The following is a 13,897-nucleotide window of genomic DNA, read 5'->3' as shown; positions in this document are numbered from 1 at the left end:
TGCAAAACACCTTAAGTTATAGAACAATTAATACGTAATACACAGAGGTTAGATTTACAGCCCTAGGTGTAGTGACATACAGTATAAATATTGTAAAGACCGGGTCCTAATACCTGAAACATGATGTATTCATATACATACAGTTGGAAAGAATGTATTAAATACAGACATACAGTCAATTAATCAACAATACATTAACATATTTGTTGCTTTATCCTGTACATTACCCCAAACGTATGGGCACACTAACTTCCCAAAAAAGTTAACTAAATTGCTAAACAAAATCTGTATCAAAACCCCTGCTAAGAGGATATTATAAAAAGGATGTTATAAAAAACAATGCAGGTCAAAATTGATATTTAAACCCCTAGGTACCAATGTCCCCAAAGTGAAAATCCATCTGGATTCTCTCTGGAGAAGCATTTTGGCCCTATTGCCACCTCTGGCTGGTGCCGGCACATGATCAATAATCATATATCGAAGATCAGATACATTGTGCTTATATAACAGAAAATGTCGGGCCAACGGTTGTTCAGAGCTGCTGAACGATGGTTAGCCATATGTAATAGGTATACCACATGTGTAGTAGTGCATGTGACCCTGTAATTGATGTTATACCATTTTTTTCTCCACGGGTGTACAAATTGTTTCCCCTGAGACAACCCATTACAGGTCACACACCCACTACACCTGTAGCATCCATTTTTCTCAGAGCCCAAAGAGGTTCTAATGGTGTAACTGTGTCTATTGTCGGTACGCAGCAATAGGTCACGTAAAGACCTCCCCTTTCTATAACCCACCATGGGACCATCAAAATTATTAAATGTAACGATGTATCTGTTTTTACAATGCCCCAGTTGTTCTTGAGTAGGTAAGGGATATCTAATTTATCAGGTGTGTATTCAGTAGAGAATACAAGTCTCTTGTTAACAGATTATCTCTCCTTCTTCATCAAGACCTGTTCCTGTGTCATGGACATGGACTCACTCAGAGGCACCTGTAGATGTTTAATGTCATATCCCCTCTCTTGGAATTTATGACACATCTCACCCAGTTGTATGGCTTTCTTAGTAGGATCGCTGTTATTTCTCACAACTGCAATTTAGGTAATGCCCGTTTTAAGCTTGGATGATGACAGCTTGTAGCCTGAAGCAGCGAGTTGCGGTCTGTAACCTTGTAGAATAGTGTGGTAGTCAATCTATTACCTTTTTTAATTATCCTGAGATCTAGAAAGTCAATCGTAGTCTTGTCACAGTTTATTTTGAAAGCAAAATTAGGATTCTATAGATTTAACTTCTGAAACCATTCATTGAGTTCCTGTTCAGATCCCCCCCAGGCTAGGATGAGATCATCAATATACCTCCTAAATAACCTGATCCTGGGGACTTTGAATGCTAGTGTATCTTCCTCTTCAAAACATGCCATGTACAGGTTGGCATACGATGGGGCCACGTTTGAGCCCATCGCTGTACCTGAAATTTGAAGGTAATAACCATGTTCAAATTTAAAGTAATTATACTTCAAGCAGTACTCAGTTAAATCCAAAATAGTATCTATTGGTGGACCAATGTAAGGATATTGAAGCAATTTCCACCTAATAGCTGACAGGCCCTCACCGTGTGGAATTACAGTATATAAACTGGTAATGTCGAGTGTTACCAACAAATCATCCGGCCCCACATCAGGCATGCTGTTCAATAATTGAATGACCTTGATGGAATCCAATATAAATGAGGGCATGTTGCGTACTAACGGCTGAAAGAGTATTCAAGTATGTGGCAATAGGTTGTAATATGGATCCTCTGGAGGAAACTATGGGATGGCCAGGTGGGTGATTAGGATCTTTGTGTACTTTAGGTAGTGTATATATTATTGGTATAATGGGAAACTCAACTAACATATACTCACTCAGATCCTTAGAAAGACAATTTGTTTCCATAGCCAGTCTTAAATAGCTATCAACCTTCTTTTTAAATTCCCTGGTAGGGTCACCGTCAAGTCTACGGTATGTCTGTGCGTCCCCAAGCTGGGAGAGGATCTCGTCTCTATAATTATTATAGTCCTGTAGCACAAGAGCGCCGCCCTTGTCTGCTTCACAGATAACCAATTGATGATTATCTTTAAGGCCTTTTAATGCCAATCTTTCTTCCTTATTTAAGTTGTTCCTCTGAGTGTTATGTTTAGCATGTGCACTGCTGGTTACCTCCTGTTCCACTATCCTTAAGAATGTGTTGCTGCTTGGGTTGTTACTCTTAGGATCAAATTGACCTTTCCTTCTCAATCCAACATCTGTATTATCACCTGTGCCGAAATATTCCTTTAATGCCAATTGTCGCTTGAATTTATAAAGGTCCACCTGCAGAGAAAAATCATCAGCTTGCTCAGTTGGTATAAACTTCAAACCTTTAGTTAGCACACTTCTCTCTGCATCAGTGATCTGGTGGCTACTTAGGTTAATAATAATGTCATCCATCACCGTCTCCGCCAATACCGCGGTGGTCTTCTTCTTGCACCTCTGCCCCCCTCTTCTTGTATGTGGCCTCTTCCATGCCCGTTTTTTGAGCGGGTGGCCATACCATGGGGAGTTTGGTTATCGCCGCTGGGTATCGTAACCGTGGCAGGTTCATCATTACTGCTGTTACCAGAGCTGTCAACAGTATCCAGATTCCTGGGTTTATGGGGCCTAGTACGTCTATTCCTAGATTGTTGGCGTCTCTCATCTGCCCCCAAAAGCCATCTGTATACTAGTTTCTCCTTGTAGTCAGTTATTACAGCATCCCATTTCCTCTCCTTGAAGACTATTAATTCAGCCTCATATACATCTAGATCCTTCATAATGACATTGATATCTATATGAATATACACAGATATATATATATATATATATATATATATATATATATATATATATATATATATATATATAAAAAATATCTATTTAAATATAAAAATAACATTTTCTTCTATGTGAAGAACATTGGAATGTTAAGTATTTCTGTTCCAAACACATTAATACATATTAAAATTAATTAAATATGATATTGCATGTTTCAAGGTATTTAACTGGAATGGGCTAAAAAGTGAATATGTATGTGTATATATATGTAAGCAAGTGTATATATGTGTGTATATGTTGGTATATGTGCACATACATACTTACACATATAATCACATAAATACACATGTATACACAATTACAGATCTATGCATACACATATTTAGACATACAAATATCTTGCCCTATACCATATCCCTTTTGACCCTTCTAAAACATGTTTATCAATATTTATATACATGATTTTTTTTTATTAGAAAGTGTATATATGAGTGTAATAGTTTAATATGTTTTGAATGTGTTTTAGCAAAAAATGTTTTAACCCTTACAGTTTACACTAGGTCTCAAGTCACACTAATACTTCTAGCGCAGTTTCTGTTTGTGTTTGAGCTCAACCATTTACTTTAAACTTGTAATATGCATGTCAGTTAGTGAGGTTGTGATATTGCTTGTCGCGTCCCGTGCCAACATTTGTGTGCCACTGTAATCTAGCCCTGAGTAAATAAACTAATAGGCACATACACAATTTGTTTATTAGTTCATATCATTTGTCCCTTTAATAGATAGTGGGAAACTAAATCAACATATTTTGCATTTTGTATGAATTTGTTTAGTTAATGAACAAATTTCATACAAAATAAGTTCAAATTTGTTATTCATTTTATAACACACAGAAAGAGAAGCAATCTGCCAGCAACAAACCACATCTCAGTGGCTTGTTCTATTGCCCAGTTACCACCTTGGAGTAGCTTCTTTTAGCCCAGTTGTGCTTTTCACAGAGGATAACTCTCCTGAAGTACATCAGTCTGATCCCGCCTAACATGGTCAGTCCATCCCCAAAATACCAGGCAATTCTCCTTTGAACATGGAAAATGGCAACCCCAAATGATAATTTATACCTCGTCAGTGAGGTGCAGCCATATCCCTCTAAACACATTGGGCAAGGAGTCCACATTTGGTTTCCCATATCACCCTTATGGAGACCTTCCCCTGGGAGAGAGAAGCAGTCTGCCAGGAACGAACAACAGCTCATTGGCTTGTTCTATGGCCTGGTTACCACTTGAGAGTAGTTTTTTTGCCATTTCTCTCCTTCAGAGAGGGATTGCCTCGTATTTTGGGACTGGACTGAACTGTTCCCAGGATGAGAACTTCTCTCTTTTTGTATATGCAAATTGTTTGTGCATGTCTATGGTGATGCAGGAAATCAGATATGGACCCGTTGCTCAATGTGCCAAGAGGGATATTGCTGCACCTAACTGACGAGGCCCACACTAGACTGAAACGTATGTCTAAGGTTTTGCCGTATTTTCCGTATTTCTCATTCAGAGAGGGATTGCCTGGCATTTCGGGACTGGACTGTACTGTTTAGTCTGGATCAAATTGATATACCACATGAAAGTTCTTCTCTGTGAAAGGCACATGCTGAGTATAAAAAGGCTACTCCTAGAGTGTTAACTAGACATAGAACAAGCTATTGTGCTATTGTTCGTTCCCAGGTTGAGCGCTTCTCTCTTTTTGTATATGCAATAAATTAATTATATTGTTGATTGTTGTAGAAGTAGAAAGATAGGTATAATAATTACCACAATGTTTGCACAGCAAATACATTTCAAGGCAACCAACCTGCCAAGGCTGCTAAATAATTAGATTAAAAAAAAAAACTAGTATCCCAAACCATCAATCACCCCATACTTTTAAGAAATGCAGTAAATAAAAAAACTCACAAACTCAGCAAACCATTTTCATCTTGAAATAATTGTACGTACATATTATTACAAAAATAAACTTTCATTAAATATTGTTATATAAAAGATAAACAGACAGATATGACATTCTGGTTAACTCTTACGCTCAACTAAAAAGTGGAAAAAAACTAATCAAAAGTACATTTAAAAGTACAGTTACAATCATAATGACATTGATAACAATTATTTAAAATAATTATTGCACAAAAATATGAGGTCTCATGAGGAAAAAAAAAGGACTGCAAAGGGCTTTAAAGGGACAAGAAACACAAATTTTTTCTTTCATGATTTAGATAGAGCATACAGTTTTAAACAACTTTCCAATGCACTTCTATTATCTAATTTGCTTCATTATTTAGGTATCCTTTGCTGAAAAGCATAGCTAGGTAGGCTCAGTACCTCGGTGCTATTTGCCGATTCGTGGCTGCACATATACAAGGTTCAGCCACCAATCAGCAAATATCACCCAGGTGTTGAGCCTACTTAGCTTTCAACAAAGGATACATAAATAATGAAGCAAATTAGATAATAGAAGTAAATTGGAAAGTTCTAAGTATTTATAAATAGATATTCTTATATATATATAAATATATATAGGAGCACAAAGTACCACTCCACTCGTAATCTAGTCCTATATGTTTGTTGTATCAATGTAATACTAGGGATACTACACTACTACTAGTTTGTATGCCTACTCATTTTCTTCTTTGTACATTTTCTTCTTGCAACTGCTGGAATTAGACAATTAGGTATTGGCCAATGATGGATAATATATTAGAAACAAACAGGGGAGAGACAGAAAAAGACAGGGGCTTATATAGCACTCACACTGAATTAGAAAAAGGTAATAAAATCCACTTTTATCATTAAAGTTAAAATGGGGTAAACACCCCTAAGGTAATCTCGAACCCACTACCAATTAGACAAACAAAACACAGAGCAAACCGACAGTCACTTCTCTGTTTCCTGGCCGATAACAGGAAACATCGGCATCAGGTGGCTGAAGTGACTGAACGGTATGTAAGTAAAGTAGTTTAAAACAAACAACTTTACATTGTGAAGTACAACATTGAGAAAGGCTATTTATTAGCAGAAACGCGTTTGTTTTAAACTACTTTACTTACTGGATTTTATTACCTTTTTCTAATTCAGTGTGAGTAAGGATGAGTGCTATATAAGCCCCTGTCTTTTTCTGTCTCTCCCCTGTTTGTATCAATTTAAAGGGGCAGCACCGGAATCTGGTAACAGATTCTTTTCCTTACTTTTACACAGTGTAGTGCCAGTTAATAACTTTTTCTAGTAATATATTACAAAGCAAGAATAAATAGAAATCAGTTGGAAGTACCAAATTATCTAAAATCCTGTAGCATTAAGATGACCCTTGGAACTAACGGACCTATCCAAAACCAGGAAAAACAGCCCCAGACCATTATCCCTCCTCCACCAAATTTTAGAGCTGGCACTATGCATTACAGTTGGTAGAGTTATTCTGGCATTTTCCACACCTATATTCTTCTATCAGACTGCCAGATAGTGAAGCATGATTCACCACACCAGAGAACACGTTTCCACTGTTCCAGTGGCAGTGTACATTAAATCCCTCCAATCAATGCTTGGCATTGTGCTTGTTGATGTGTGCAGCTGTTTGGCTATGGAACCCCAACTCCTGAAGCTCCCAACACACAGTTCTTCTGCTGTTGTTGCTTAAAAAAGGAAGCTTGGAATTCTATAGGGAGTGATGCAACAGATGATGCGTGATTTTGTGCAATATGTGTTTCAGCAGCTCCGCTCTTTGAGTTTGTGTGGTCTACCACTCAACACTAGATGTTTCCACTTCACAATATTAGCACTTATAGCTGAACAGAGCAGATCTTGTAGTTCACAAACTGACTTGTGGCAAAAGTGGCATACTTTGACAGTTCCATGTTTAAAGTGACTGAGCTTTTCAGTGGAGATGTCATGGCTTTGTGCTGGATTTTATGCTTCTGTTAGCAATGAGTGTTGCTGAAACACCCGAACTCAAAATTTATTAAGGATGTCTACATATTTTGGCCATATAGTGTATTAATGTAATACACAGTGATACTCTGCATTCCTTTACTTACAGTTTCAGAATATTAAAACAGGCATGGATCTGAAATAAAGGTTAGGTAACAAATCAGCCACTGAGACTCCTACATGCACAACAAGGAAATGGACAGCAGTAGGCGTCAGTCATCCACACACTCTCAGTATACGTTGATTGCTGGGGCTAATCTTGAAATTGAATTGACTGTGGCTTAATAATGTTATACTTATGTGTTGAAAATTTACTTGGAAACAAGTTCAATGTCACATTCAATTAATGTAAAAGTAAATCCGTAGAGTGCCTCCAAAGTCAGCAAGCACTCAGGCTGTTTGAGGGAACACTGAGAATTCTCAAGAGCATGACTATGTCAGTATATTTATGAAAATCTTAGTAGTGCTATCCAAATAATATATATAAGTTTATGGCAGGGTTATAAACACAATACAAAGAAATAGAAACCCTTATCAACCATGCACCTACTAGACCATACAATTAATATAAATATCTGAATTCTTTTATTTAGTTAATATCCATAAACATATTGAAGTATATTTGCAATAAAAGGAAATGAAACAAAATGTATATGCGTTAAAACCAACTCTTAAGATATGCTATCCTTCTTACAAAACCCAGAAAAATATACCTTCACAATTCAGCCTTTTATTTATTTAACACAATGGGACTAAAAACCTTTAACATCCAAGCAATACAATTCTAAACAGTGTTTATAAAACAATAGGATAATATATATTCTGCTATTTAATTGCAATTTATCCTAATACAAAATTAACTGACAATATCAGAACTTGTATAGATGAGTTACTTAGCCAATCAGATACAGATTTAAAAGTATAATCTGCTCTTTAAATCTATTAAATACAAATTAACTATGCATATAACTTATCTTACAAAACCTTGAATACGTTACCAAAGTAAAAAGCAGTCGATATCCGATGTTCCTTGGTAGGAATTATTTTACCTCAGATCACCAATAAGTGTATATCGCAATCAATGAGAAGGGTAGATTAGCTTTGCTCAAGTAAAGTGGTATCTCACACCCAGCGGGAACCAGTTACAAGTTTTAGCTTCAGCAGAAAATCTGTCTATGTAGATCTGAAATAAAAAAAAATAAATGTCAATAATCACCTCTCCTCAGGTCCACAAACATCCACTCATGTTTTCAAACACACAGAGGCCAAGATATTCATGTCTTCAAAATATACACATATATGTACACACACACATACATATATATACACATATATATATACATATATATATATATATACACATATATATATATACACACATATACACATCTCATATCCATTAAAATATATACAGTTGTTTTAAAATCATAATGTAAGTCATGTGCCTTCACTGTATTATCCTAACGTAACGTTCTAACTGCCCTTTCAGTAACTTCAGACTCCCTGTCTCCCATTCACTACATGGGGTCCCCTGCACCAAAGGGCAGATGCTGAAAATCTCACATGACTTGTCACCTGAGCTAGATTCCTAGGTATATTGGGAGGGGTAAATAGATTTTATCTCACATTCCCAAGCAATCATACATATGGTCTTCTGAAACTGTGGCTACATTTTAATTAAACCAAATGTTGTATTGTCAAGCTTTTGGAGACATCCTGGAGATGTGTATTCAGAATTTTACCTGTGTTAATTGAAGAAGTGGGGGAAGAGCTGAACATGATTGAAGTCAGTTTGTCTGAGAGGAATGAATCATTTTTTTTTTTCTGATCAGTGAAATATCTGATCAAAAATACAGATTTATTAATCTTGAGATATACGATTAAAATATATATATTTATTAACCTCACATATACCATGACATAAATCCCCCTTCCAATTTTAAATAGATGTAGGACACATGTATTTAAATTGGCCTAAAGTCAATGGTATTTGATGAGGATCAACCGTATATCTCAGTTCATTTTATGACACTTCATTCTCCCTCTATAACTTGTAGTTGGGATCTGGGATGACATGCTCGCAGTTGATTTATATGGACCCATTTATCTATGAAACTTTCATTTTTGGGGATCCGTATTTTATAGGCCACTGGAGATATTTTGTCAGTAATGACGAAAGGACCTTTCCATGAGGGAAGAAATTTCTTCTCCCTAACCTGATCTCTTCCAAAGTTATAAAGATAAACTTTATCATTTATTTCATATTCCTTTTTGGATGTTTTGAGATCATAATAGGTTTTAGTGGCAGTTGCGGCTCTTTCTAAATTCCTTTGAGCAAATGCAAAGGCATATTGCAGGTGTTTTCTTAAGTTCTCCACATATTGATGTGTATTAGCAGCGTTTATCAAGTTTTGGTCTGATGTACGGTATAGCAGATGCTGAGGTAGAACCATTCTTCTACCAGTCATCAGTTCAAAAGGTGACATCTTGGTAGCACTACTTGGAGTTGCTCTTAATGCCATTAAGACAAGAGGTAGTTTTACATCCCAGTCTTTACCTGTTTCACTCACAAACTTTTTGAGGATTTTAACAATGGACTGGTTGTAACGCTCTACACCACCACTTGAGGCAGCTCTATAAGCAATATGGAGCTTTCTTTTAACCCCTAGTATTTTCCACATTTTTGTCATCACTTCGCTAGTGAAGTGGGTCCCCCGATCTGACTCGATTCTTTGGGGCAGACCAAATCTGGAAAATACATGGTTGATGAGCAATGCTGCACATGTTTCCGCACTATTGCTAGGTGCACTAATGCACTCTACCCATTTAGTGAACAGGCATGTCACGGTTAACATGTATTTGTTACCTCTTGATGACCTTGTTACCGGACCAATAAAATCAATTTGTATATCTGACCATGGCATTACCATCCCCCTTTTCTGCAATGGCGCTCTATGCGTTGGTGCAGTGGGTTGGAACTGTGGGCAGATTAAACACCCTTGACAGTAGGTTTGAACATCTTTCAACATGTGTGGCCAAAAAGCATAATCACGCAATATTTCATACGTGAGTTTGGCACCGCGATGACCGGATGTGGGAGCATCATGGGCATGTTGAAGCATTAGACCTCTGAACTTGGTGGGTACTACCCACTGCTGGATGCCAGTTTTGGAGGTTCTAATTAACAAACCATCCTGTAACTTGAATTGTGATCTAGATTTTATTAAGATTCTCAGATCTTCTTTGCCAATACAATCATCTTTTGAGATGGGGTTGCTTTCAGGATCTTCTATGTTTTTATAGAAGATGCCTACAATGGGGTCTTCTTTTTGACTAGTGATCAGGTCCTCACTAGGAGAATCCTGACTCCATTGTACCAAGTTAGGCTCACTCTGTTGTTTTGCCTGGTTTCTGGTAATGGCTTCTACCTGAATTGCACCCATTAAATGGTCAATATTAAGGAGTTCTCCAGTTATGGCTCCTTGTTTGGCTAATGAATCTGCAAGGTCATTGCCTTCCTTATCAGGACCTAAAACTCTGGAATGACCCTTGGTCTTTTTCCAGTGTATGGTTAAATCATTGGATACTACCAGATTATCAATCTCGCAGAACAACTTGCCATGCTTGACTGGTTTGTTATTGCTTTTCTGCATGCCATTTCTTTTCCAAGTTGGTAGGTATTCAACAAAACTGTCACGCACATAATTTGAGTCAGTTATGATCACAAATTCATGAATACCATGTTCAATAGCCATTCCAATGGTTTTGAAAACAGCAGTTAGTTCAGCAACTTGACTGGATCTTGGTCCAATGTTGAAACCTATAGATATATTTGGGAATCCATTTGCCCCCGTTATACCAATGCCAGCGACTAATCTGTGCTCATTATCAATAGTGGCATGGTAAGAACAACCATCAACATATACCCAAGGTAATGTTTGACAATGGTCCTCATTGTACATTTTATATGGGGAAAGCAATTGTTCTTCCAGAAAATCATCTTCTGATAATTCTTCCCCAGGACCTCTAGCAGTACAGTCGTGGAGCTCAGCAAGCCCTTGTGCGACTGGATTCTTTTTATTCTGCTTGTAGCGAATTTCTAAGGGCCAGCCTTGTAAGGAAAGAGTCCACGCTGTTATGCGGCTATTAGACAAATTCCCATCTCTTATTCTCTCACTTTGCAAATATAGCAAAGGCTGGTGGGCCGTTTCCACAATAATTTTCTCGCCCTGTATATAGCTGCGGAAATTTTGTAGAGCCCATACAGTAGATAAGAGGGCTTTTTCGCAATCGCTAAATTTTATTTCTACTGGGGATAGATTTTTGCTCGCATAAGCAATGGCTTTGTTCAAATTATCATGCTTTTGGTATAACACAGCACTCATGCTTATATCTGTGTAACCTGTCTCTAAGAAGAAAGGTTTGCCACCTTCAGGGTACGCTAAGCAAGGTGCTTGAGTGAGTTTTCTCTTCAGCTCTCTGATGGCTGTCTCTTGAGACTCACTCCAGTGCCATTTCACATCTTTCTTCAGAAGAAGCAGTAGTGGTTTAGCTAATTCCGCATAATTATCAATGAATTTGCGAGAATAATTTGTCATACCCAGGAATGATCTCAATTCCTTTAAGTTAGTTGGGTTTTTAGAATTCACTATAGCTTCCACCTTTTTCTTTTGGGGATTTAATCCTTCAGAGGTAACTTCATGTCCCAAGAAGTTTACACGAGTGCGGCACCATTGAGCTTTTTGCAGGGATAATTTGACACCTGCCCTTTTAAGTTGGCTGAGGACGTGTTTAAGCTCTGCGATGTGTTTTTTAAAGTCTGTGCTTTTGATTAAAACATCATCAACATAAGATAAGGTCCCCCTTTCCAGTGCATCAGGCATAGCCTTATGCATGAATACAGCAAATTCATGTCCAGAATTTATGTATCCAAAAGGAAGTCTTTGAAATGCATATTGGACCTTTTGGAAGGAGAATGCTAGCTTATATTGGTCCTCTTCATGTACCTTTATGGTCCAATATCCCTGTGCACAATCAATGGCAGAGAATATTTTGGATCCTTGCATTTGTGCTAGGCACTGGTCAATGTATGGTACAGGCCAGCCAGACATGTATACTCGTTTGTTTAGCTGTCTTAAGTCAGCACACAAATGCCATTGTCCATTGGGCTTAAGGACACCTAGAATAGGATTATTATAAGAGCTGTGCACCTGTCTGATAATACCTCTTTCTTCCAAATTCCTTATGATCTCTGCAAGAGAATCATATGAGGCTAAGGGAAGTCTTTATTGTTTGACAAATACAGGTGGCGCATTAGGATCTGTTTGTATTCTTGCAATGTGCAAGTCTGTAGTACCACAGTCATAAGAATCCTTAGCGAAAATATCCTTGTATTCCATTAGGAGTTCTCGCAGCTGTTGGCGTTCGTCATCGCTGGAACAGCCATTAGCTAAGGATATTTGCTCTTTGACTATTTGCTGAAATCCTGGAAAGATTTCAGGCTGTCCTATTTCATAGGCTTCTTCCAATCTAGAGGTGAGATCCCCTTGATTATAGTTTACATTGCTCCCATGACTCTGGGTATTGGGGTAATCTTGCTGTTTGATTGGCTGATCAAACACTAGAGAGGCTTCTTCAATTTTACAGATGCCTTCCTCTGAGCTGAAGGGATAAATAGACTGAATATTAAATAGACCCTCTGGCATAGATGCAAAGGATTGTTCTATTAATTGTTCTTCAGTTAAATATCCTTCAGGTATTAGCCCAATTACATTATTCTGGGATCCAAAAGTGTAATAACTTGATTCCAGTGCATATCCTATGGTAGTTCCCTTGGATAAGGTTATATCCTGTGGGGTCATGTTATGTACAATAATATGTATTGGAATAGTTCCAATATTCACCATAGGAGTGTAGGTCACTGTGACACCCAGATTTTGTATTCTATGGGAGAGGCAAATCAGTGTTTCGGAAGTTTTTAATTTCTGACCTCTCTTTACCTGTAAGGGTAACAGAAATTTATCAGCCCCAGCAGGAATTATAACATCGCTAGATACCTGCATATTCACAGCATATGGCAATTGCTGGTTTGATTTCAGGGCTGCATTTTCATCCTGAAATACTTCAGGGTCCCCCTTTAACCTGCTCCAGAGGCAAGAATTAATCAAATCTATTTGTATGGCATATCTATGTAAGATATCATTGCCAATGTATATTTGATTATGGGGAGTATTTAAAACTAAAAACAGGTGCTTCACTGACTTATTACCGATAGAGATAGATAATAAGCACTTAGCTGTGATGTTATAGCTTTCAGACCTGTCATCCAGGCCGTTGACACTGTGGTCTTGGGGAGAAAGATATTTAATCACTTTAGGTTCAGCTATTTGCGCTAATAAACCTTCGCTTATATAGCTAGCTTCCTGTTTTAAGTTTATTTTAGCATACTTGGTTTTACAAAGGTCATGCACTTGTATAGGGATAAATAGATCCTCTTTAACTCTCTCAATCCCTGTGAGGTATTGAGCGTGGCCTCCCCCCTTAGGGATTTTATGATCCCCCTTGTGGAGTGATATGGTTAATACATCGCCATCTAGGGAAATATTCGCTATCTTTCCAGGCGATATTTTAAAAGTATTACCATCAGAGCCACTAAAAGGAGTCTGATCATCTATTTGTAGAATAGTGATTTCAGGTGTAGAGTTATTCCTGAAATGAATCTCCACAGCATCTGGTTTCTCTTCTACCACGTGACAGCTATGTCGGGCGCGAGATATACCAGATTTTTCATAATTGATAGGCCGTTTAACTTGTGACCAAATTACATTATTTATGCAATCAATTATGGTGCTTAATCGTTTCAGGAGATCACTACCAATAATTAAACGATCAGTTGGCAGATCCACTATAATGACAGGGTGTCTTATGACCCTGTTCCCCAATTTAAATTTTAACCAGGCAGTACCGTAGACTTTTAGGGAGTCACCCCCAACACCTATTAGAGAACCGTCAAATTCTCTTATTTTGGGTTTGTGGGGTGTTAGCTCATTTAGCTGTGTGTAGTACCTGTGGGATAAGATAGTTGCCTGTGACCCAGTGT

Source organism: Bombina bombina, chromosome 5, assembly GCF_027579735.1.
Source record: "Bombina bombina isolate aBomBom1 chromosome 5, aBomBom1.pri, whole genome shotgun sequence".
In the NCBI taxonomy this organism is placed as follows: domain Eukaryota; kingdom Metazoa; phylum Chordata; class Amphibia; order Anura; family Bombinatoridae; genus Bombina; species Bombina bombina.
The sequence above is the reverse complement of the archived record's forward strand: the minus strand, read 5'-3'. Positions refer to the sequence as shown.